This window comes from Narcine bancroftii, chromosome 2 (genome assembly GCF_036971445.1).
Source record: "Narcine bancroftii isolate sNarBan1 chromosome 2, sNarBan1.hap1, whole genome shotgun sequence".
Lineage (NCBI taxonomy): Eukaryota > Metazoa > Chordata > Chondrichthyes > Torpediniformes > Narcinidae > Narcine > Narcine bancroftii.
The window spans coordinates 350,131,213-350,156,333 of NC_091470.1; positions in this window are offsets into that span (position 1 = coordinate 350,131,213).

A 25,121-nucleotide genomic window follows, 5' to 3' on the forward strand; every position below is an offset into this window, starting at 1 on the left:
GAATATATATATATATATAGATGTGTGTGTATATAGAGGTGTTTGAGTATATATATATATATATATATATATGTATATAGATGTGTGTGTGTGTACACATATATGTACACATATGCAATTAATGTCTTACATGCTGTAACATCCTGGATAAATAATATATACAAATAATAAAGTGTAATTAACACATATAATACTACAAAGAGGATAAATTAAAAAAATGGTAAATATCAAAGGAAAAGAAAAATAAATGGATAGATAGATACAGACAGATGAATAAATATTCACAGTTGATGGTCAAAACATATCAGTCATGTGCACAAATCTTTTGGAGTAGTGTTAGCTTTGGAAATAAAAGCAGTACTCCTGAAACTAGAGGTGCCGGACTTTTGTATCTTCTGTCTGAAGGTGGCAGTGAGAAAAGAACATGGCCAGAGTTTTTGGAAGTTGGCTGCCTTTTGAAGTTGGCCTGCCAACATCATAACAACGTATTCTGGTCTCTTCTCTGCGTTTAATTCCATTCGTTGTATTCTTTGAAGGACGTGGTCTTTGCTCATTTGCATTGAATTTTTCACAGCTTTAATAGCTAGCAACTTCATAAAACCATCATTTGAAATCCTCATGAAATTTTTTTTTAGTTATGTAAAAAGGAAGGGCACACTTCTGTCATTGCAACCTAAGTGAAATTACTGTGCTGAAGCCAACTGTCCAACTTGGAGAAATTATTACACCTCTGTGCCATCAGGGACTCAAAATATGCTGCTTAGTATTGCAATGTGCAATCTCACACTTTCTGTGATCTATATGAATAATTTGCAAATGTCATCAGATTAAAATGGTATTTTAGGATTCTTACACGAAAACAGAATAGTACATGAACTTACATCTGTAAGCAAGTGAAGTATAGCAATTCCGTCACTTGGGAGCACCAGACAGAAGATCTAGTTTTGGGAAACTTTCATTTAGGCCAGAGTAGCATTGCACCAAATGCAATGAAAATGTATTTATTTTGAAACTTAACTATTTATGCAGTGAAAAAGTCAATACAGAGAATTATTGGAATGGCCGTGATAATCACTGAGGTCTCCCTTTCCACTATTGATTTTATTCATCAGGGGCATTGATTAAATAGGGCTCAAAGAATTATCAAGGATCTCCTACCATTCATCACCCATTATCTTTGACCTACTACCATCAGGAAGGAGGTGCAGAAGCATCAAAGTCAGGACTGCCAGGCTGGGAAATAACTCTTTCCTGCCAAGTACCCTGTACATTGTTCCAAAGTATTTATATTGTATTTGATGTTATGTGTTGTGTGTTCTGTGTGTGCATAGTGGTCAGGAGAAACATTTTGTCTGGTTGTTAAGTACACTCAGATGATAATAAACTTGATCTTGAACTATAATTTGAGTTCTCATCTTGTTTGCTTCTGTTTAATATGTATACAGGAATTAGAATTTGGGTGTTTTTGGTAGGGACATTAAACATATCAATGTTGAATACAAATGTACTGCATGTTCTGATCATGGTTCTTGGTTGTTGAGAGTGGGTGGGGACACCTGTGAAATCCATGCCTTTGGTGTGAAACACAGACCTCTTCAGATGCTGTAAAGGCAGTAAAAATGCAAAAATTCTGGAGGAACTCAGCAGGTCACGCTCTCTGCCCTTATTTTTCCACTAATTTTTTCTCTCTCTCTCCCTCACTCTCTCTCTCTCTCTCTCTCTCTCACACACACACACACACACACACACACACACACACACACACACACACACACACACACACACACACACACACACACACACACACACACACACACACACACACACACACATTGTGACCATAAAACTTCACATTCAATGGCTTCGATTTGCCTGTGCAACTACCAACATCTTTGAACTTTCCACATAAAGTTGCAATCATCTGTATTCCTTTTTTTAAATATAATACCCATAAATGTTTGGCCACTCCTCTCCATTTATGATGGAATTTACACATTTCCAAACTATGCCAGTCCATATTGCTAAAAGCAGGGGAAATACAGGACAGAGAAAGCTGAGTAAGCTTGGAATTATTTTACTTCATGGAGTTTATTAAAGTGCTTAATGCTTTATGAATTTTAAAACATTTGATGCTTTTGCAATAGTTTGAATAGATTCTCTGTCATTATTTTAAAAAGTGAATTCTCACCCTTATTTTCCAGGGTACTTGATTCCAGAATAAGAGAGTACAGGGTGAGAGGGAAGAGTTTTAAGAGAGTCCTGAGGGGAAAATGTTTCATTCAGAATGAGTTGCCAGAGAAAGATAGAGAAGCAGGTTTAATTTTGAAGTTGAAAAGGCATTTAGACAGATGTTTGTGAGGAAAGATTTGGAAGGTCTAAGCAAATGGAACGAGCCAGGGACAACAACAAAAGCAGCAGTGTTGTAGTACAGGTACACGGTCCTTTATTTAGAACCCTTGGGGGACAGTGTGTTCAGAATTTCGAATTTTTCTGGATTTTGGAAAGCCAGATTAAACCCACCCGATGTGCTGCCTTATCCACCCCCACTCCCACCCCCTTCCAGTTGCCCTGCTGTCTCCCACCTCCCCCCTCGCTCGCCCGACTCACACTGCCAGTCTCTCCCCTCCTTGGCCGCCCGACTCGCGCTGCCAGTCTCCTGGCCTCCCAACTCGCTCTGCCAGTCTCTTGTCCGCCCGACTCGCTCTACTGGTCTCTCGCCCGCCTGACTTGCGCTGCCGGTCTCCCCCCCTCGGCCGCCTGACTCGCGCTGCCAGTCTCACGGACGCCTGATTCACGCTGCCGGTCTCCCCTACCCTCTCCCGACTCGCGCTGCCAGTCTCCTGGCCGCCCGACTCATGTTTCTGGTCTCTCGGCTTCCCAACTCACTCTGCCAGTCTCTTGCCCACCTAATTCGTGCTGCCAGTCTCCCTCCTCGCCCGCCCGACTCGGGCTGATGCCTCTCTCCCCATTTGCTGGATTTTTGAGGTTTCCGGATTTTAGATGTCTGGATAAAGGATCGTGTACCTGTAATCACCTGGCTAGAGCCATACCTGACTAGTGTAAAACTGGGAGGAAAAGAATTTCATTCTACACGATTTTTACACGATTGCAAATTCTTTTTTTCCGTGATTTTCTTGGAAACTCCTACATTTTTATTGTATAGTTTTCATTTAACTCAGGGTTAATAATTAAGTTAAACAAGGAAGTCTGCAGATGCTGCAATTGTAGTTCACACAAAATTGCTCAGCAGATCATGCATGCAGGAAAGATAAAAATATATAACCAATGTTTTGGGACTGATCCATTCACCCAGCAATGTTATTCTGTGCCTGATGGGCAGATTGGGTTAATGAGTTGACTGGGAATTGTGGAATTTCTTCAAAGTCTATTTTCTCTCTTCTATTGAATGTATTTATTGAAGTTTGTGGTAATAGAATTAAAGAACATGTAGGATAAATGATGAAGTCGATATATTGCATTGTAACTCATGTTCTCAATGATCAATGAAATGATTTCAATTATTCTTCACTTTGTTCACCACCGTCATCCAATAAAGTTTGTCTTACAACTGATGACATGAATGCTTTAAAATGTAAGATTATTTTGTATCTGTGTTAAGAGTAACACACGACAAAAGGCAAACAGTGATATTTTGTGCAGAATGAGTGAGATTTTTCTTGTGAGCGCAGTAAGGTGGAGATATGCAAAAATGTCCCTATTTCTTTCGCACATCAAAAACACTTATTTGAATAATTAGGATTAAGTGGAGTTTAATACAATTGATGAAGAAAATTATATTGAACCATTTGATATCTAACATTTACTGTATTCGTAACACTTTCATTCAACTGATCCCAGAGGGTTTCAGGGGACGGGTCCGTGAGGCGGGTTGCAACGTCGAGCTTTGCTTTGAGGTTTGCCTGGAAGTTTCCTCTCGCTTCGTCTGACTGCAGGTTTCCAACATTGAACCTCTTTCTGGGGGCTTTATTGTTCCTGGGCTTTGGCTTGAAGTGAAGGTTGAGCTTGCAGCGAACCAGCCGGTGGTCAGTGTGGCATTCCGCGCTAGGCATGACCCTGGTGTGGAGCACATCTCGTTTGTCACTTTCTCGCACCAGGATGTAGTCCAGGAGGTGCCAGTGTTTGGATCGGGGATGCATCCAGGTGGTCTTAAGGCTGTCCCTCTGCTGAAAAAGGGTGTTTGTAATGACAAGTCGCTGTTCTGCGCAGAGCTCCAACAGGAGGCGCCCATTGTCGTTGCACTTGCCGACGCCATGCTTGCAGTATAGTTAAATCTTTCTCCCGTCGGATTTTTGATTTATATAAATCTTTTTTCTTTTCAGTCTCTTGTAATTTTATATACATAATAGTAATAAATTTCTTAACAACAAATGTATCTGTTATTATATCTTCAAATTGACTTTGTTTAGGGAGTCTCAAATCTGCTCCCAGTCTCTTTTTCAAATACATTTTTAATTGATAATATGCATAAATTGTATTATTAAGTATATTGTATTTATATTTTAATTGATCAAAAATTAAGAAAAAGATCCTAAGAAACAATCTTTTATTCTCTGTATATCTTTACGATATCAATGATCAAATAAAGAATGATTCAAAGTTAAAGGAAAAAGTTGATTTTGTTTTAATTGTGGACTTGTGAAAAAGTGGAACTATAAACTGAGTTTATAATTAGGGCAACTTATGAAGATAAAGATACCAAAAGGATCCAAGAATATTTTTACTTGGTGATATTTATGAAAAGGAATATAAAATTGAAATACCAAGAATAATTTTTAAATATTGCAATAGCAATTGCAAAGAAATGTATAGCGATGTCATGGAAAGATGATAAGGAAGCGTTACTAAGTCAGTGGTGTAATAAGATGCAAAATTGTATCCTTTTGTATAGTTTAAGGAATCGAGTTGAAAATTTTTATAGTATTTAGAAACCATATATGGATTTTATGGATAATTTTCCATCCACCTCTTCTATCTTAATTAGTAATCCTCTTAATTAGTAATGTTTTAGTAACAATTAATGATTGTCTCTACTAATATTAAATGGTAGGTGTTTCTTTCTATTGGGTGGAAAGGGGGATGGGAGAAAAATATAAAAGTTTTTTGCATCATTGTCTATGGATATTTGATTAATGTTTTATTCATTTTTTCCTGTAATGATGCAAACAATTAAATAATTTAAAAAAAATAAGGTGGAGATATGTTTCCTCTGAGTTTGGAACATAAGATGCCAAATTTTGAACTCACTGAGTCAGTAGCTTCCACAAAGTTCTGACTGCACCAATACTCTTATTACTGGAGAGCACAACAGGGTAGGAACTTGTTCTCTATTGCAATGGTAAAGTGGTGCATTGGTGGAAAATGTAACTAAATATCAGAAGCAGAGCTCATTGTGTATGTATGCATCGTGCTTTCAGTCCATCCCACTAATTTACAACTGCTATCTTATTTAAGCGTTTGAGAAGAAATTAAATTAAAAAAAGAATGTTAACCAATTACAGCAAAATCTTGGCTATTCAAAAATGTGATTACTTGAAGCGATTTTTATTAATTTTAGTTCATCAATACCACATGATCATTCCTCAAAATGAGAATTTTTAATAAGGTTCTCTAGTCCCTTAAGCCATCTGTTTGGTGAATGGCTTACATAAAACAAAATACACTGCACCATTTCATAAGTCCACTGGTGTTCTCCGGGCGGATACTTTGCAATGCAAAATTTGATAAAAACTTTAATATGCGTCGACCAGACCCAATGGGATCCACAAAATGAGTGAGGGTTGAAACACCAGCACAAACCAGCCAATCAGTAGAATTGTGCAATAATGACTTGAGGACATAATCAGTTTGCGAGATTGGCTTATTATGGTGAATTGTGCCTTAAGTCAACAGAAAACATGTTTATAAGTAATTTTTGGTGTAATGCATTCAAAATGACTCCCATTATTTGCGTTGATATGACCGAACAGATTTCAAAGAAAATTTCACAGGCGTGAGCCATTCAGGCCTTTGAGCCTGCACTGCCATTCAACAATCTTGCTCTCAATCTCAGAAAGGCCAACAAACTTATTATTGCTTTTAGAAAGGAGACTTCAGTACCTTCCTGCTTTCTCTCTATACCTGCTGATCCCTTTAGCCATAAGGGCCACATCCAGCTCCCTTTTGAATATGTCCAATGGGATGGTTTCCACAACTTCCTGTGGAGGTTGGAAGTTCCATAGGTTCACCACTCACTGAGTCAAGAAATTTCTCCTCATCTTAATCTAAATGGTTTGACCCTCATCTTTAAACTGTGACCCCTTGTTCTAGGCTTCCCCACATTGAGAACATTCTTTGCGCATCTAACTTGTTCAGTCCTCTGAATATTTTGTACATCCGTCTGAGATCCCCCTTCATTCTTCTAAATTCCAATTAATATAACCCTACTCTATCCAGGGTTTCTTCATCTGTCTGTCCTGCCATTGCAGGAATCAGTCTGATGAATACTTGTGGAACTTCCTCACTGGCAGGAATGTCTTTCCTTGGATGAGGAGGCAAAACAGTTCACAAGATCCTATAAACCTGCAGTCATACATCCCTGCTTCAATAATCAAAACCTCTCATGATAAAGGCCATCATATAATTTACTTTCTACACCAACTGCATTCTAACCCTTCAATGAGTGATGACATAGATACACCAAATTACACTGATAAAAGTGGTGCGAAAGCAGAGAAACTCCTGGTTCTAATTAACAATGAATTTTGCAAGGTATCTTGTTTCCTGAATAAGAGTTCTGATTATAGCAATGGGGAAATCTAATTCGGAAAAGGTTCCTGAACCTGACTGCTCTGAAGATGTTTGCAGGCACACACATGGGACTGAAGTTACAACTAACCAATCACTAAATCTTGACTAATGATTAGAGGGGAATGGGGTCTGTTGATAATGAGAGTGGTGGAATCCAGGTGATTACTAATCTCTTATTGTGAACTGGGTTGAAATAAATGATGAATGCCAGTGACAAAAAAAAATGTTAATTCCATTATTTTGCTTGTTAATTTGAGAAATCCCTGAATGACACTGGAGAATTTTATCAGTTTCAGATCATTTGTAACCCCAACAATAAATCATATATTTTTTTTCTTTTTGGGCATTTAAAATTAATTGGTGCAATAAAAGTTAATGTTGCATGATACACACTATCAATGACTCCAAAGACTGAGTGAGGAACGATTAGGTTGTAGCTGGCCTGACTCCATGTGCTAGAAGTGGGTAGGGAGGTCAACCTTCATGGACCGGTCAGAAGGGGAGGAGTTACAGGGAATCGAGTCGTCAGTGGGCTGGCCAGCCACTCATATCACCACATTGCATTTATTGTCTTTGCTTTTAATCCAATTCTTTGCACTTCTTGTAGAAATTTAATTTGGCGGGTATTGTGTCATGGTGTCATACATCATGGAAACCAGCCATTTGGCCTAATTTGACCATGTCGACCCATCTCACCTGCATTTGGCCCATATTCCCCAAAACCTCACTGTATATGTATCTGTCCAAACTAATATGAAAATATGAGAGATGAAGAAAGCTAGTATGGATATAATGTGTAATGAATAAAGCCAGTATGAATAGGATAAGGGTAGATAATAGAATGTAGGAAGTAAAATTAGTCTGAATAAGATAAGGGTCTTCTAGCCTTGGAGAGAGTCAGCAAGTTCCGCATATATAATTAGTAAGCCTTAGACAGAATTAGCAAGTTCTGCATATAAGAATTAGTAAGCCCTGAGGGTCAGGAAAGTGTGAATAAGGACAAAGGCAGGTGAATAAGGACAATGACACGATGGGACACAGACAGGATAGCCCCTGGTCCTCCAAGTTCACAGAAACAGCACATAGGCAGACAGGATTGCCTAATGCCAAACTTATCCAGGAGGCAGAAGAATGTTAGGGGGGAGGGTACCTCTACACTGAAATAAACTGTATACAAGTTGGGTGAGCCCCAGTGTATGTGTGTATTCCCAGGGTAAGGGGAAGCACCCAACTTTGCATTGTTGTATAATAAATGTTCTTTGTTCTCAATTTTTGTCTCGAGCAAAATCTGTGAAGGTACTTCTGTTTCTCACAAATGGGGGCTCGTCTGGGATCCCACTCCCTCCACTGACAGAGTGCCCGACGACGAGAGTATGTGCACCCCGGCTGATTCAGCTGGACTCACGGACGACGGGTGACTGGTCAGTGGATGAAGCGAGTGATATCCGAGAAGAGGCATTGAGAACAAACGACGGGAGGATGTTAAGGAAGCGCGCTAGGAATAGCTACTGGATCCCGGTAAGAGGAATTTTACTTACCTGTTAGTATGGGAGGTGTAAGTAGCAAGGGAAATAGTCCTAAGGAAGGACAGGATGATCAGATAACTAAGCAAAGTCCGTTAGTATTAATGCTATCTGATTGGGGTGTGGGGAGAACCCGCGGGAAAGACAAACAGACCATGGTCAGGTATTGCTGTCTGGAATGGGTTAAAAACCCGATAAAAGGAAATTCGGTATATTGGCTAAAGTTCGGATCTGATGAGGACTGGATGTGTCAGGTATTGAACATCTGGCTCTATCAAAATCAAAGAGATAATATTGAGAGCAGAGAATATGCAGCCTGTTGGCTCAGTGGATCGGTTGATCAACTGGTTTTGAATGAAAAGGAATGTAAGGACAAGAAGGATGAGGAATCTTTTGTCCCTGAAACACAAGGATGGGATGTGTTACATTCCCTTCCTCCACCTTATGCTCCTCCTATGCCGGCTACTATCTTTCTCCTCTCTCCTATGCTCTACCCTTCTTCACCTTCCCCTCCTCCCCCACAGCTAAAGAAAGGAGAAGAAAGTAGGGGTGGTATGATGACCCACTCACAAAGTACTAGATTACCACCTCAATTGACAAGAGAGGGAGGAGACTTTGATTCAAAACAGTGTGAGACCCTCTGGGAGGGAAGGGCAGAACCCTTTGATTCATTTCCCGGAGAGCATGAATCTAGACATTATAAAGGAGAGGATAAGTCAGAAATTAACTGGATGAGACCTTTACGGGAAGTTCCCATGGGAGGGGTCTCAGTGTCGTAAATGTGCCCCTGACTAGTACGGAGGTGCGTAACTTTAAGAGAGAAATTACCTCCCTGATAGAGGATCCTCAGGGATGTGCCCAACAATTAGATCAATTTTTGGGACCAAATATATATACATGGGATGAGTTCACATCGATCTTTAGGGCTCTGTTCACTTTGGCTGAACGTGGAATGATTCGCCAGGCAGGGATTAGAGTCTGGGATAGGGAACACCAAGGGGGAACAGAGGCGATACCTGGGGAACTTAAATTCCCCCTGGCAAAACCAAATTGGGATAAGAATACTAATGACGGTCGCACATTAATGGAGAAATATAGGGTTAATCTGATAAAAGGAATCAAGGAATCTGTTCCAAAGGGACAGAATTTTAAGAAAGCATTTCAGGTTCCCCAAGGTCCCGAGGAGACGCCCTCTGCATTTCTGAATAGATTGTGTACGGCCATACAGCAATATGGGGGTCTGGATATAGAATCCCCAGCGGGTGAACAATTGGTATTAATGGGCTTCGTTACAAATTCAGCCCCAGACATTAGAAGGAAATTGCAGAAGACTGAGAATTGGCATGAACAGGGAATAACACAACTTTTACAGATCGCACAAAGACCATACGTCCAGAGGTCTGAGGATAAACAGAAAGGAAAGGCTAAGATTTTGATGCAGGCAGTGAAGCAAGTCATGGAGGGACAGCAAGGAAAGGGTAGGGGCTGCAGCCAGTAATTGACCAGTTGGTGAAAGATGGTATACTTGAACCTTGTATGTCACCTTTTAATACCCCTACCCCTGAGGCTAACGACCAGTACATATCCAAATATTTGAAGGGACTTTCTGCCTCTCTATACGAATTAAAACAGAAGGGTTTATTAGCTCAAAACCCACCCCTGGAGCATCCTATTCATTTTATTAAATCTGGTGATTGGGTATATGTAAAAGCTTGGCAAGATCACCAACTAAAACCTGTCTGGGATGGCCCCTATTGTGTACTGTGATTACAGACACTGCAGTGCGAACGAAAGAAAAGGAGTGGACTCACATAGAATGAATTAAACAAACTGCTGATCCACGGACTAAAGACATTGATAATCTACCCTCCACCTGGCGTGCAGTCATTCATCCTTCTGATCTGAAAGTTACACTACGCCGGGAAAAAGTGCTGTAATGTTGTTTTTACCATTTGCTGTTTTGTTTACTTGTTGGTTCCCAATTTTTGGGAAATCACCAAATTGCTCACAACGTATTAAGTCCTCCTGGAATAGGGGCAGCAGAGGTGACAATTATTTACTTTTAGAATGCAGACAGGGCGCAGGTATAGAGTATAGTCATAGTGGGGTACCTTAATTAGTATGGGTTAATATAGGATCCCAACATGGACCAGGGGAACAGAACAGCCCTAGGGGAGTAGACTTGGTTTGTATTCCAGCCTCTACAGATACTAAAAAGAGGAGTTTTAAAGAGATAGCACAAAGAAGATGTGGGTCAATGACAGACAGAATGTTAGTCAGGATTGTACATGTAGCAGAGATAGAGTGAATACATATGCTAATGTTCACAGACAGGCTGCAACTCACAGGTTCAGTGATACTTATGCTAATGTTCACAGACAAGCTGCAACTCACAGGTTAAGTGACAAGAAACACCCCTCCCCAACTTGGTCTCCTGTAAATCATCCTTTGGGTCACACAGACATTCGGAATGTTAAGAACCTCCACTGTAAGGGGAGTTCCAGTCGTAAATGACGTAAGCTGCTCCAGAACACCACAGCTGCTTGGCATTTAAATCGTTTAATCAGACTACAGGCAGCCTTGGAGATCATCACCGAACAGACAGTGATGGCCCTAAATTTATGGGCTGAAGAAAGGCGACAGATACGAGCCACAGTTCAACAAAACCGCCTGGCTCTCAATTACTCGTTGGCTGCTGAAGGCAGCGTTTGTGAAAGACTGGTTAATGACAATGCTCACAATGGTCAGGCGGTTTTTGTAATTGTAATTGTAATTGGTAAGATCAAAAATAGGTTATTTCCTTGGTTACTTGGATAACATAACATAACAATTACAGCACGGAAACAGGCCATTAGGCCCTTCTAGTCTGCACCGAACCAAACACCCCTTTCTAGTCCCACCTCCCTGCACAATGCCCATAACCCTCCATCTTCTTCTCATCCATATACCTGTCCAACCTTTTCTTAAATAATACAATTGACTCCGCCGCCACTATTTCTCCCGGAAGATCATTCCACACGGCTACCACTCTCTGAGTAAAGAAGTTCCCCCTCATGTTACCTCTAAACCTCTGCCCCTTAATTCTTAACTCATGTCCTCTTGTTTTAATCTTTCCTCCTCTTAATGGAAATAGTCTATCCACATCCACTCTGTCTATCCCTTTCATAATCTTAAATACTTCTATCAAATCCCCTCTCAACCTTCTACGCTCCAAAGAATAAAGACCTAATCTGTCCAATCTCTCCCTATACTCTAGATGCTTAAACCCAGGTAACATTCTGGTAAACCTTCGCTGCACTCTCTCCACTCTGTTTATATCCTTCCTATAATTAGGCGACCAGAACTGCACACAGAACTCCAAATTAGGCCGCACCAACGTCTTATACAATCTCAACATCACCTCCCAACTCCTATATTCCATGCAATGATTGATAAAGGCCAGCATACTAAAAGTCTTCTTCACCACCCTATTCACGTGAGTTTCTACCTTCAGGGAACGATGTACCGTTACTCCTAAATCTTTCTGCTCTTCTGTATTCCTCAATGCTCTCCCATTTACCACGTATGTCCTATTCTGATTCTTCTTACCAAAATGAAGCACCTCACACTTATCAGCATTAAATTCCATCTGCCATTTTTCAGCCCACTTTTCTAAGCAGCCCAAATCCCTCTGCAATCCTTGAAAACCTTCTTCATTATCCACTATTCCACCTATCTTAGTATCGTCTGCATATTTACTAATCCAATTCACCACCCCATCATCTAGATCATTAATGTATATAACGAACAACAATGGGCCCAATACAGATCCTTGAGGCACACCACTGGTCACCGGCCTCCAACCTGACAGACAATTATCTACTACCACTCTCTGGCCTCTCCCTTTCAGCCAATGTTCAATCCATTTGACTATCTTAAAATTTATACCTAAAGACTGCACCTTCCTAACTAACCTTCCATGTGGTACCTTATCGAAGGCCTTACTGAAGTCCTTCGATAAGGTACCACATGGAAGGTTAGTTAGGAAGGTTAAAGACAGTTCTTCAGGAGTTCGAAAATCTTCCCATGCCCAGGTTCAGACTTGGCAACCTTGGTCCGGTGTGGGATGGACTAGACTTTTTATTGGTAACTGGAGTCTGATACCCACAGCCCTTATAGCAGCTGGACTCGCTGTTCTGGCCGTTATGGTGCTCCCCTGCCTAAAGACGTGTGCAGTATTTAATTCAACGGACCCCTCGTCAGATCATTATAACCCAAAGGATGTATGTTTCCCAAATTCTGTCTGATGATGCTGAGACTGCAGTTCGGTTACTGACTCGCTGGGAAAAAGACCAAGTTTACAAGTAATACATTCCAGTTGAGAATTCATGAAGCGTAGCTAAAAGAAAAGTGAGGATTGTGAGAGATGAATAAAACTAATATGAAAATATGAGAGATGAAGAAAGCTGGTATGATATAATGTGTAATGAATAAAGCCAGTATGAATAGGATAAGGGTAGATAATAGAATGCAGGAAATCAAGTTAGTCTGAATAAGATAAGGGTCTTCTAGCCTTAGAGAGAGTCAGCAAGTTCCGCATATGTAATTAGTAAGCCTTAGACAGAATTAGCAAGTTCTGCATATAAGAGTTAGTAAGCCCTGAGGGTCAGGAAGGTGTGAATAAGGACAAAGGCAGGTGAATAAGGACAATGACATGATGGGACACAGACAGGATACCCCCTGGTCCTCCAAGTTCACAGAAACAGCACATAGACAGACAGGATTGCCTAATGCCAAACTTATCCAAGAGGCAGAAGAATGTTGGGGGGGGGGGGGGGGGAGGGTACCTCTGTACTGAAATGAAATGTATAAAAGTTGGGTGAGCCCCAATATGTGTGTGTATTCCCAGGGTAAGGGGAAGCACCCAACTTTGCATTGTTGTATAATAAATGTTCTTTGTTCTCAATTTTTGTCTCGAGCAAATTCTGTGAAGGTACTTCTGTTTCTCAGATAAATTTAGACATAGAGTATGGTAATGGACCATTTCGGCCTATGAGGGCATGCTGCCCAATTTGTAACAGGTCCCTCTGGCCCAAGAACCCATGCTGTCCAATTACACCCCATTAACCTAAAACACCCCCTCCCCCGCCCCTGCTTCCGTATGTTCTGAAGGGTAGGAGGAAACTGAAGCACCCAGAGGAAACCCAGACGGACATGGGAAGAACATAACAAAATCCTGACAAACAGCAATGGATTTGAATCTCACTGTCACTAGTACTGCAGCAACTGGAAGAGCATTGTGCTAACCGCTAGGCAAACCATGCCAATGAGCTAAAATCAATATAAAGCTAAAAGAAATTAATCAAATTTCTTTTGCTTCTCTCACTCTCTGACTGTCAGTCTGATTACAAGTAAGACAGCCTCTTAGGCGATTCCTGCCAGTGAGGAATCTGTCTGCCTTGCTGCAGGCCAAAAGAAATTTCATGTAATACGACACTGTTAATTGCCTCAAGTTGTTTGCTTTTCAATCCCTAGGTCAATTGACACAATTTTGTTTCTGTATCCTTAAGTGTATTTGGAGAGAGAAAGGAGTAGATGTTCCTGCCTTTTACCAAAATCTCAGAAACCCCTTTATGAATTTCCACTTACAACAAATTATGGGGTAAAAATGCTTCAAGCTGTAAAGTGGTGAAAAATGATGGCCCACTCCAGGAAATTCTCACTTTTTTTTCTATTCATTTCATTTTGGCAATCTGCTGGATCTTGCTTTCTCAATGGCAAAATAAAATATTTAGAGTGGGAAAAGTATTCCTGATGTAAATTGCATACTTGTTTAAATGGTTACATTGACTCGTCCCGATGGAAGAGTGGGGGGAGAAACATCCCCGGATTTTGTTTGCTTTTACATCTTATGAGGAAAATGCTAATAATTAGGACCATTTACTAATCCAACAATTTTTTTCTTAATTGCTGATTTGCGATTCAGTGTTCATATTCCCTCTCATATATTAACATTCAGGACTCATTTCCATATCCTCTCAATTTATGTGAACCATAAAGGTGGCAGAAAGTCTAATTCCCAGCATAAAAGAAAGGGACACACTTCAGGAGTAGGGAGGTAATGTTGCAACTGTATAAGGTACTGGTGAGACCACACCTGGAGTACTGTGTCCAGTTCTGGTCTCCATATTTGAGCAAGGATATACTGGCTTTGGAAACGATCCAGAGGAGGTTGACTAGGTTGATCCCTGGGATGAAGGGGTTGACTTATGATGAAAGATTAAATCATCTAGGATTGTATTCGCTCGAGTCCAGAAGAATGAGAGATCTTATAGAAACATATAGGATTATGAAGGGTATGGATAGGATAGATGTAGGAAGGATTTTTGGAGCTGGCCGGGGAAACTAAAACAAGAGGACACAGTCTCAAGATTCGGGGGAGTAGATTTAGGACAGAGATGAGGAAAAACAGTTTTTCCTAGAGAGTAGTGAATGTTTGGAATTCTCTAACCAGGGAAGTGGTTGAGGCTGCCTCATTAAACATATTTAAAATTCGGTGAGATAAATTTTTATATGATAGAGGAATTAGGGGATATGGGGTGAAGGCAGGTAGGTGGAGTTAGGTCATAAATTAGATCAGCCATGATCGTATTGAATGGTGGAGCAGGCTCGATGGGCCATTTTTGGCCTACTCCTGTTCCTACTTCCTATGTTCCTAAGAGAAAGGCACATCAGTAATATTCTAAAGTCTTGGTGCTGATAGAATAGCTACATTTTGAAAGCTGGTAATAGTTGAAAATCTCATAACACCATATGGTTAAACAGACCATAGTATTTGCCTTCCCTTCTCTGATATTTCAGTGTGCTTCCAACCCATAAAAGTGACCATCTTAAAAAATGTCATGGTTAGTGCAGCAATTAGTTCAACGCTGTTATGGCGCCAGTGATCGGGGTTCGAATCTGCCACTGTGGTAAGGAATCTGTATGGTCTCTGTAGGTGTTTGGTTTTCTACCAACCTCCAAAACTTAGTGTGGCTTGGCTTGGCTTCGCGGACGAAGATTTATGGAGGGGGTAAATGTCCACGTCAGCTGCAGGCTCGTTGGTGGCTGACAAGTCCGATGCGGGACAGGCAGACACGGTTGTAGCGGTTGCAGGGGAAAATTGGTTGGTTGGGGTTGGGTGTTGGGTTTTTCCTCCTTTGCCTTTTGTCAGTGAGGTGGGCTCTGCGGTCTTCTTCAAAGGAGGTTGCTGCCCGCCAAACTGTGAGGCGCCAAGATGCACGGTTTGAGGCGATATCAGCCCACTGGCGGTGGTCAATGTGGCAGGCACCAAGAGATTTCTTTAGGTTTTCTTTGGTGCACATCTGTCACGGTGGCCAGTGGAGAGCTTGCCATATAACACGATCTTGGGAAGGCGATGGTCCTCCATTCTGGAGACATGACCCACCCAGCGCAGCTGGATCTTCAGCAGCGTGGACTCGATGCTGTCGACCTCTGCCATCTCGAGTACTTCGACGTTAGGGATGAAAGCGCTCCAATGAATGTTGAGGATGGAGCGGAGACAACGCTGGTGGAAGCGTTCTAGGAGCCGTAGGTGATGCCGGTAGAGGACCCATGATTCGGAGCCGAACAGGAGTGTGGGTATGACAACGGCTCTGTATACGCTTATCTTTGTGAGGTTTTTCAATTGGTTGTTTTTCCAGACTCTTTTGTGTAGTCTTCCAAAGGCGCTATTTGCCTTGGCGAGTCTGTTGTCTATCTCGTTGTCGATCCTTGCATCTGATGAAATGGTGCAGCCGAGATAGGTAAACTGGTTGACCGTTTTGAGTTTTGTGTGCCCGATGGAGATGTGGGGGTGCTGGTAGTCATGGTGGGGAGCTGGCTGATGGAGGACCTCAGTTTTCTTCAGGCTGACTTCCAGGCCAAACATTTTGGCAGTTTCCGCAAAGCAGGACGTCAAGTGCTGAAGAGCTGGCTCTGAATGGGCAACCAAAGCGGCATCGTCCGCAAAGAGCAGTTCATGGACAAGTTTCTCCTGTGTCTTGGTGTGAGCTTGCAGGCGCCTCAGATTGAAGAGACTGCCATCCGTGCGGTACCGGATGTAAACAGCGTCTTCATTGTTGAGGTCTTTCATGGCTTGGTCCAGCATCTTCTTCTTCTTCAGCATGAAAACTTAGTGTGTTGTAGGTTAATTGGGTGTAATTGAGCAGCACTGGTTTTTGGACCGAAAATATCCAAATTTAAATTTAAAATTTATTTAAATCACAATGTCTTCATGGGTATTTTTAGCAAGTGATTGGACTGCAATCAGTGGCCAATTAATTGGACTGGTTAAATCAAATGGATTTACCCTTCTGAAAGAGAGAGGGATATTCAAGGGATAAAACAACACCTTTACAGCGCCAGCGATCGAGACCGGTCCAAGGTTCGATTCTGCATTGTCTGTAAGGAGTTTGTACATTCTCCCTGTGCCTGTGTCTTTGTGGGTTTTCTCCAGGGGTTCCAGGTTTCCTCTCACTGGTCAAACCATACTCCAGGGTGTAGGTTAACGGGGTAAAAATGGGAGGTACGGACTCATAGGGCCGAATTGACCTGGTTGCAGTGCTGCATGTCTAAATAAAATACTGGGGCTGGCTTAGGTTATTTGCCTCTCTACAGACCAGTTACCACAGTAGTGACCATCTGTGAAGTCCCAAACTGGAAAATAGGTTTATGTTTTGGTGAAAGTCAAAATAATTTTATCCAGATATTGCTGCAATTATTGAAAGGTTCATGAACAGTAGCAGCAATTATTATTAGTTAACGTGGAACATGAGTAGCTCATGGGACCCAGGTATCAGAACCAGGATTTCAGAAGGGGCTGAGGGCAAGAGGGGCTCCCATAGGGCCTCAGGCTCTGGAGGCATCGGAGGTTTGGATCTGAAGCTCAGGTGGCTGATGGTTTGAACTGGAGTCGGTGAGACTGCAGAGGCTGTGGAAGCTCTGGAGACCAACCACACACACTTATCATTCTCCTATTGATAAGGCCATTGGACAATGCCCTATGGCAAACAATAGTTGAAGTATATCACTTACATTACATTTTTAATCTATTATTACATGACAATAAAAGGTACCTTTGAACCTTTAGATGCCCAGATGCAAAGGACTTTGTTTTCCACAGAAAGCTTTGCTGTTCTTAGAATACAATAAATTTTAAAAATCCATGTTACTTGCTTTATAGCAGAAATTTGCATCAATAGGCAAAAATGAAAAATATAAATGATTATGAACTCTACATTCGAAGGGTTAGTCCAAGTGTTTGAACGGATTCTCAATGCAAATGAACTTTATCCTAAATATGATACGGCAAATCTTAAAAGATATTTAGAGGTCAATTATAGTTAATGATGGAAATGATCAACCATCTTTGCAGTATCTATTCTTGCTTTAATCTGGATTCTAGAATGGCTGGGTTAGCAAGTCTTCTTGCATGAGATCTGTTTTTTTTCCTACTGAATTGCCTGCGGCTGAATCTAATAGATAAGTGAAGTATTATTTGTCTCTACTTTGCATGGTTGGTTTGTTTCTTTAAATATTAACTGACCTGAAGCTCTAATTCCCTTTCTGATTAATTTTTACTGAACTATTCCCAGTTACAGTAGTGAAGCCGTATGTTATAGTCAGTTTAAGTAACCAAGGCAAGAGATTAAACAATGAGTCTCTTAGTAAGGATACAGATGGCATCCTGTATGAATGAAGATACAGATGACATCCATCTTCAAGGATTCAGCGATCAACCTTCATGAACACACTGAATCTGTCACCAACTTCATCAGTAAGTGCGTAGAAGTCCGTGGGGCCAAGAAGATATTCCCCAGTCAGAAGCCACGGATGAAATGGGAAGTCAACTCACCAGATTAGTGGCATTCAAGTCAGGAAATTTGACCCTGCACAAGAAATCCAAGTTCCATCTCTCCAAGACCATCAGAGAAGCCAAGTGTTGTCAAGAAACTAAGCTTGAGGTTCAAGAGAATGAACATAGTGACTACGACAGGGCATGCATGCAATCACGGATTACTAAGTAAATAGCAGCGATGCAGAATACAGCAGTGCAGCACTCCCTGATGAATTAAACCTTTCAGATTTCAGATTTATTGTCAGAGTACATGCATGACATCACATACAACTCTGAGATTCTTTTTCCTGTGGGCGAGCAGCATTAGTAGTGCAAAAAAAATGTACACAATGCACACATGTAAACAAACAAAGAAATGTAAAACAAACTGACTGTGCAATACAGAGAGAGAAAAAAAAACAATCAAATGCAAAAGTAAGTGCCCTTAAATGAGTCGCTGATTCAGTAGGTTGTTGAGGAGACTCAAGGTGGAGGGGAAGCAGCTTTTCTTGAACCTGGTGGTGTGAGACTAGTGGCACCTGTACCTCTTTCCTGATGGTAATAGTGAGAACAGAGCATAATTGCTGCTGTTCTCTTATGGAAGCATTCCCTGTAAATGTTCTCAATAGTGGGGAGGGTTTTAACTGATCTCCTGGGCTGTGACCATTACCTTGTGCAGAACCTTCCACTCAGGGATATTAGTGTCCCCATACCAGACCGTGCTGCAGGGGGTCAGCGCACTTTCCGCCACTCATCTATAGAAATTTGCCAAGGTTTCTGATGTCATCCCAAATCTCTGCAAACTCTTGAGGAAATTGCTCACCCATCTCCACCTCCACCCCAACGATCACTGGATCATACACCTCTGGCTTTCCTTTCTTGAAGTTAACAATCACCTCCTTGGTTTTGGTGACATTGAGTGTGGGGTTGTTGTTGGTGCACCATTCAGCCAACTTTTCAATCTCCCTCCTGTAAGCTGACTCATCGCTTCTTTTACACAACCCACTACATAGAATATACATGATCTATGCTTAAACAAGGAGTCAAGAGGGAGATTACATCCATATCAACAACAGCTGCTGAAGTCAGGGTGGCAGGTGACCCTGCAGAAAGCGACTGGCCCAGACAGAGACCCTTGACATCTCCCGAGAACCTGTGCAGATCAACTGATGGATTCACAGATATCTTTAATCTCTTCCTAAAACAGGTCAAAGCCCTTACTTGTTTGAGAAGGCCACTATTATAGCAGTAGTGATAATTAGATGGATTTTTATTGTCATAAACATTGCGCAATGCACATATGTACAGAAATTCATATTGCTATATCTGAACAGGTGCTTCATGAAGTAAAAAATCCAATTAAAAGGTTATGCATAAAGTTAAAATGAGATAATAAATACAAAAGTTAATAATCACCATAACGTGTGATACGATGAGGCTGAACACCCAGCTATCGACCAAACAAAAGCATAATCGTGGGCCAACATGACTACCGACCGGTGGCTTCAATATCCACCATCACAAGGTAATTTCAGATGCTGTTCATTGCTCACATTAACTCCTAGCCAACCTTGACCCATTTCAGTGTGTCTATGGCCACACAGATCATGGCAGAGTGTGAGCATTGCTGTGCAAATAATTCTGACGCAGAGTCCACAGACTGCACAACAGACTTAGCTTAAACGTACACACCAGTCTCAGTATACTGCTGGCTCCACGTGTCTGACTGTCCCCAAAGGGGCCTGCTCGAGTTTTTATATGGGCCAGTGATTGACAGCTGGCAGGGGGTGCCAACCTCCCGGGTGCCTACCTGTAGGTACAGTGGTTGTCCTCTGCAGTAGGCTGGTAGGAGTGCAGCAAACGTAATGGTTGTTAAGAGGAGGAAAGATTAGAACAAGAGGACATGAGTTAAGAATTAAGGGGCAGAGGTTTAGAGGTAACATGAGGGGGAACTTCTTTACTCAGAGAGTGGTAGCCGTGTGGAATGATCTTCCGGGAGAAATAGTGGCGGCGGAGTCAATTGTATTATTTAAGAAAAGGTTGGACAGGTCTATGGATGAGAAGAAGATGGAGGGTTATGGGCATTGTGCAGGGAGGTGGGACTAGAAAGGGGTGTTTGGTTCGGTGTGGACTAGAAGGGCCTAATGGCCTGTTTCCGTGCTGTAATTGTTATGTTATATGTTATCTCCTCACAGATGTCATCTTCCAAGATCCCCGATCTGCAGAAGAACATCCAGATACAAAAGACATTAGATCATTTTTCATCAGCTCTGCCTTCAGTATCGGGGTCTCCAGCAAACTCATTCCCAAACCTCACAATCTAGGCCTTAGTATCTCCCCACCTCCTCTGGAACTACATCTTTGACCCTGTCTAACCCCCCGTAATCAGTGAAGATATGTCAGAGCATCTCCTCTACAATCACACCAGTGCTCCTCAAAGATGTCCACTCGGCCCCTTACTGTTCTCCATTACACCCACAGCCTTATAGCTGAACACTGTTCCAACTCTATTATCAAATTTGCTAATACACCACAGTTGTGGGCCGGGCACCAAACAACGATGAGACAGAGGAGGAAAGAGATTGAAAATGTAGTTGCCTGGTGTCAAGATAACCAAAAGTCCATAAAACCATAAGACATAGGAGCAGAAATAAGCTCTTCAGCCCATTGAGTCTGCCCCGCCATTAAATCATGAGCTGATCCATTTCCCCACTCAGCTCCACTTCCTGGCCTTCTCCCCATAACCTTCGATGCGCTGACAAATCAAGAACCTATCAATCTCTGCCTTAAATACATCAAATGACCTGGCAACAAATTCCACAGATTTACTACCCCCTGGCTGAAGAAATTCTTCCACATTTCTTGTCCTAATCTCCTCCCACCATGGTAAACAACCTTCCTATATCTACTCTGTCCGAGCCTTTCAACATTTGAAATATTTCAATGAGATCCCCCTCCCATTCTCCTAAATTTCAATGAGTACAGCCCAAGAGTTATCAAACATTCCTCCTGTGATAATCCGTTAATTCCCAGAATCACCCTTGTGAACCTCCCCTGAACTCTTCCCAATGTCAGCACATCCATTCTTAGATAAGGAGCACAAAATTGCTCATAATACTCAGAGTAAGGTCTCAAAGTAAGTAAATCAATAGCACATCCCTGTTCTTGTATTCTGGATCTCTTGAGTGGAATGCCTGCATTACATTTGCCTTTTTCACTACCGACTCTACAAGCAAGTTTACATTCAGGCTATCCTGCACAAGGATTCCAAGGTCCCTTTGCATCTGGGTATTTTCAATTTTCTCCCCATTTAAAAAAATAGCCTTCTGGCTTATCTTTTATCTACTTAAGTGCATGACGTACACTTTCTGAAATTCCATTTCATTTGCCACTTCTCTGGCAATTCTCCTAATCTTAGATCTTCTGCATCCTCCCTGTTTCCTCAACATTACCTGCTCTTCCATCTACCTCCATATCATCTGCAAACTTGGCTGCAAAGCCATTCATTCCATAATCCAAATCATTCATATAGAACATAAGGGACATGGCCTTAACACCGACCTCAGTGTAGTGTAGTGATAGAGAGCTTCCACCAGGACAAGTAAGAAATGGAGTGTTTAGCATCTGGGGAATGTTGCATCTTGGGAATGTTGTTGCATCTTGGGTAGATTCAAGATGAATACCTCCACATGAGGTCAGGCTTGTGCATGTTCTGTTCTTAGTGCTATTTGCTTAGTTAATAAATCTAGTTTAAAAAAAACAAATTTCTTTATTGTGATAAAAGAAATATCACATGGTACCAGGAGTGGAAGAAACAGCCAAGTTCTGCTGTCCATAGGTGAGAAACAAAATAAAGAAACACACGGTGTGCAAAGTGAGTAACAGGCAATATCAACAGTGAAAATATAAAGAGTTAAAAAACTCTTAATGCTGTGAAATGGACTGGAAATGTTGACTATCAATGGAGGCTGTTTAAACAAAGCTTTATGGTGTACCAGCAAGCCATTGGAATTGAGCTGGATGCACGGAAGATTGTGCTGCTACTTACTGTGGTGGGACCTCAAGCTCTAGGGATTTTCAACACATTTGTTTTGCCAAGGCAGAAGACCAGTGCAAATTCGACAAGGTTATCGCGCTGTTTGATGAACATTGTTCACCAAAAACAAATGAAACCTTCGAGAGATATGAGTTCCACTCATGCACGTGGCTGCAGGGAGAGAGCTTTGATAGATTCTTAACTGACCTAACATTAAAAGTAAGTACGTGCAATTTTGATTTTCTGCAAGATACAATGATCCATGATCAAATTGTATTCAGGGTTAATGATAAGAAAATGAGAGAGAGGCTGCTGTGAGAAACAGAGTTTGCCTTAGCTGGAGCTATGAAGATATGCCATGCCAGTGAATTAGCACTGCAGCATGCAAAATGTTCAGTGTTAGTGTGAAAATGAAGGCTTAGCCGTAGCCACAGTGTCTGGACACACACACAAACAAAAAATGAGATACAGGAACAGACAAGAAGATGGAAAGACATTCAATTGTAAACAATGCAGCACTAAACATGAGCCAAAGCAATGCTCAGCTTATGGGAAAGTCTGTAAAGAGTGCAAAGGGCAGAATAACTATGCAAAGCAATGTTTTTCCAAAGGGAATCTAAACAGAAGTTAAAGTTTTCACACTCTAAAAGACACTGTACAGACGATAGAAGAAACTGCCCTCAGTGATACACTTTTCATGGACATGGTGTTGCAGGAAGTGAACAGTGTTGAGCAGGATAATTGGACTGTGTCATTGCATACAAATGGAAAAAAATATTCCTTTCAAGTTAGACACTGGAAAAGGTCAATTTGATCTCTGAGCGTGACATCAGGGCAATGAAGGTAAAAACCATACATCCATGCAAATCCACCTCACTGACAAAAGACAAAGGAGGAAAAACCCAACACCCAACCCCAACCCACCAATTTTCCCCTGCAACCGCTGCAACCGTGTCTGCCTGTCCAGCATCGGACTTGTCAGCCACAAACGAGCCTGCAGCTGACGTGGACATTTACCCCTCCATAAATCTTCGTCCACGAAGCCAAGCCAAAGAAGAAGAAGAAAAGGACAGAGCATCGACACAAAAGGTCCTTGTAAACTCAAGGTGAAAGTTAAAGATAAAGAGCACCACCTCAGGTTCACAGTAGCCCCAGATGGACATTATTCACTGCTTGATGACAAAGCATGTGAAAATTTAAACCTAGTCAAGAGGCTGTATCATATTAACAGTGACCATGTACAGAGCCATGTAGAAGAAATACTGGATCAATTTCCAAGGGTTTGGAGTTCTACCAGTCACATACAAGATACAGTTAAAAGAGGATGCACAGGTTGTTCATGCCTTGAGGCGGGTTCCAGCACTACTAAAAGGAAAGCTCTAGCAGGAACTCGACTGAATGATGACACTAGGGGTCATAAAGAAAGTGGAAGAGCCCACAGAATGGGTGAATTCAATGATATGTGTCAAAAAGAAGAACGGTGACCTGTGTGTGTGTGTGTGTGTGTGTGTGTGTGTGTGTGTGTGTGTGTGTGTGTGTGTGTGTGTGTGTGTGTGTGTGTGTGTGTGTGTGTGTGTGTGTGTGTGTGTGTGTGCGCGTGCATGCGTGCGCATGGACCCAAAAGACTTGAATATAAAGAGGTAATGTTATCAGATTCCAAACAAGGATGAAATTACAAGTGAGATGGCTGGTGCAAAGTTTTTCATCAAATTGGATGTATCCCAGGGCTTCTGGCAAATAATGATAGCACAAAATACAGTGCATTAAATCCACCATTTGGCTGATACTCCTGTATGAGGATGCCTTTTGGAATTTCTTTAGCTCCGTAGGCTTTCCACAGGACACAGGAGCACATCATAATTAGGGCAAGTGTGTGCATGGATGCCATGATCCTATGGGGATTCACACAAAAATAACACAACAAAAGGCTCAAAGTGCTACAAAGCATCCAGAAGTATGGATTAAAGTTAAACAGAGAAAAATATCAGTTTGGTGTGAAGGAAATCACCTTTCTGGGAGATAAATTGACAGAGGCAGGTGTGGAGCCAGATAAGAGCAAGGTGAAAACTTTTAGAGATGCTCAGATCCATTAAAAAAATATATATATTGAGAATGCTGGGACCACATGGTGATGGGTCGGGTTTGTGAGGGCTAACGGGACAGTTGTGGTGGGGCCTTGGCTCCCTAGATGTCCCGTCCTCATCACTTTCCATCCAGATGTCCTCATCCCCCAGCCAAGCATCCAGCTGCTCATCCTGCTGGACCAAGGCTGTAATTTTAACCAGGTCAGGTCGCCAGCCCGACCGTCGGGCTGCCTGAACCTGCTGAAGCAGCACCAGTCGGCAAGCCTCCAGGTCATTCGCTCTGCCTCGGGCAACAAGAAGTGCCTCCTGAAGCCACTGTAGGTCCGTCCCAGGGCTTCTGTTTTCCTGTCCTTTTGGTCAGAAACAGTCTGCAGCTTTTGCACCAGCTGATTGGTCATCCCTACCTAGCATTTTGGCAGTGACACCAACAACCAGTGGGCACCCCTCTGACTGCCTCTTGCTTTGGGAAACCCCAAATGGTGGCCCATTCATTCGCCACAAGGGCCTAGCTGATCGGACCAGTCCACGGGCTTACCGAAGTCAGCCAGCATGCTGGTCAAACTTCCAAATCCCTCACTATCATTGGGCCCAGCTGCGAATTCTGACTTTGGCGCCAGTACAACCTTTCCTTCACCTGTTCCAAAACATCCCTCTCTGATCTGTGCTTGGCCAAAACCCTTGGGTCCCTGCTTGCAGCGCCAATTGTTGTTCGGGTTCGTGTGGGTCCCACAGGTTAAGAACCAGACCAAAGTTGAAGTACAAAGCACACGTTTATTTCAGGGATGCAAACGGGGCAACAGGCTCAATATGCTACG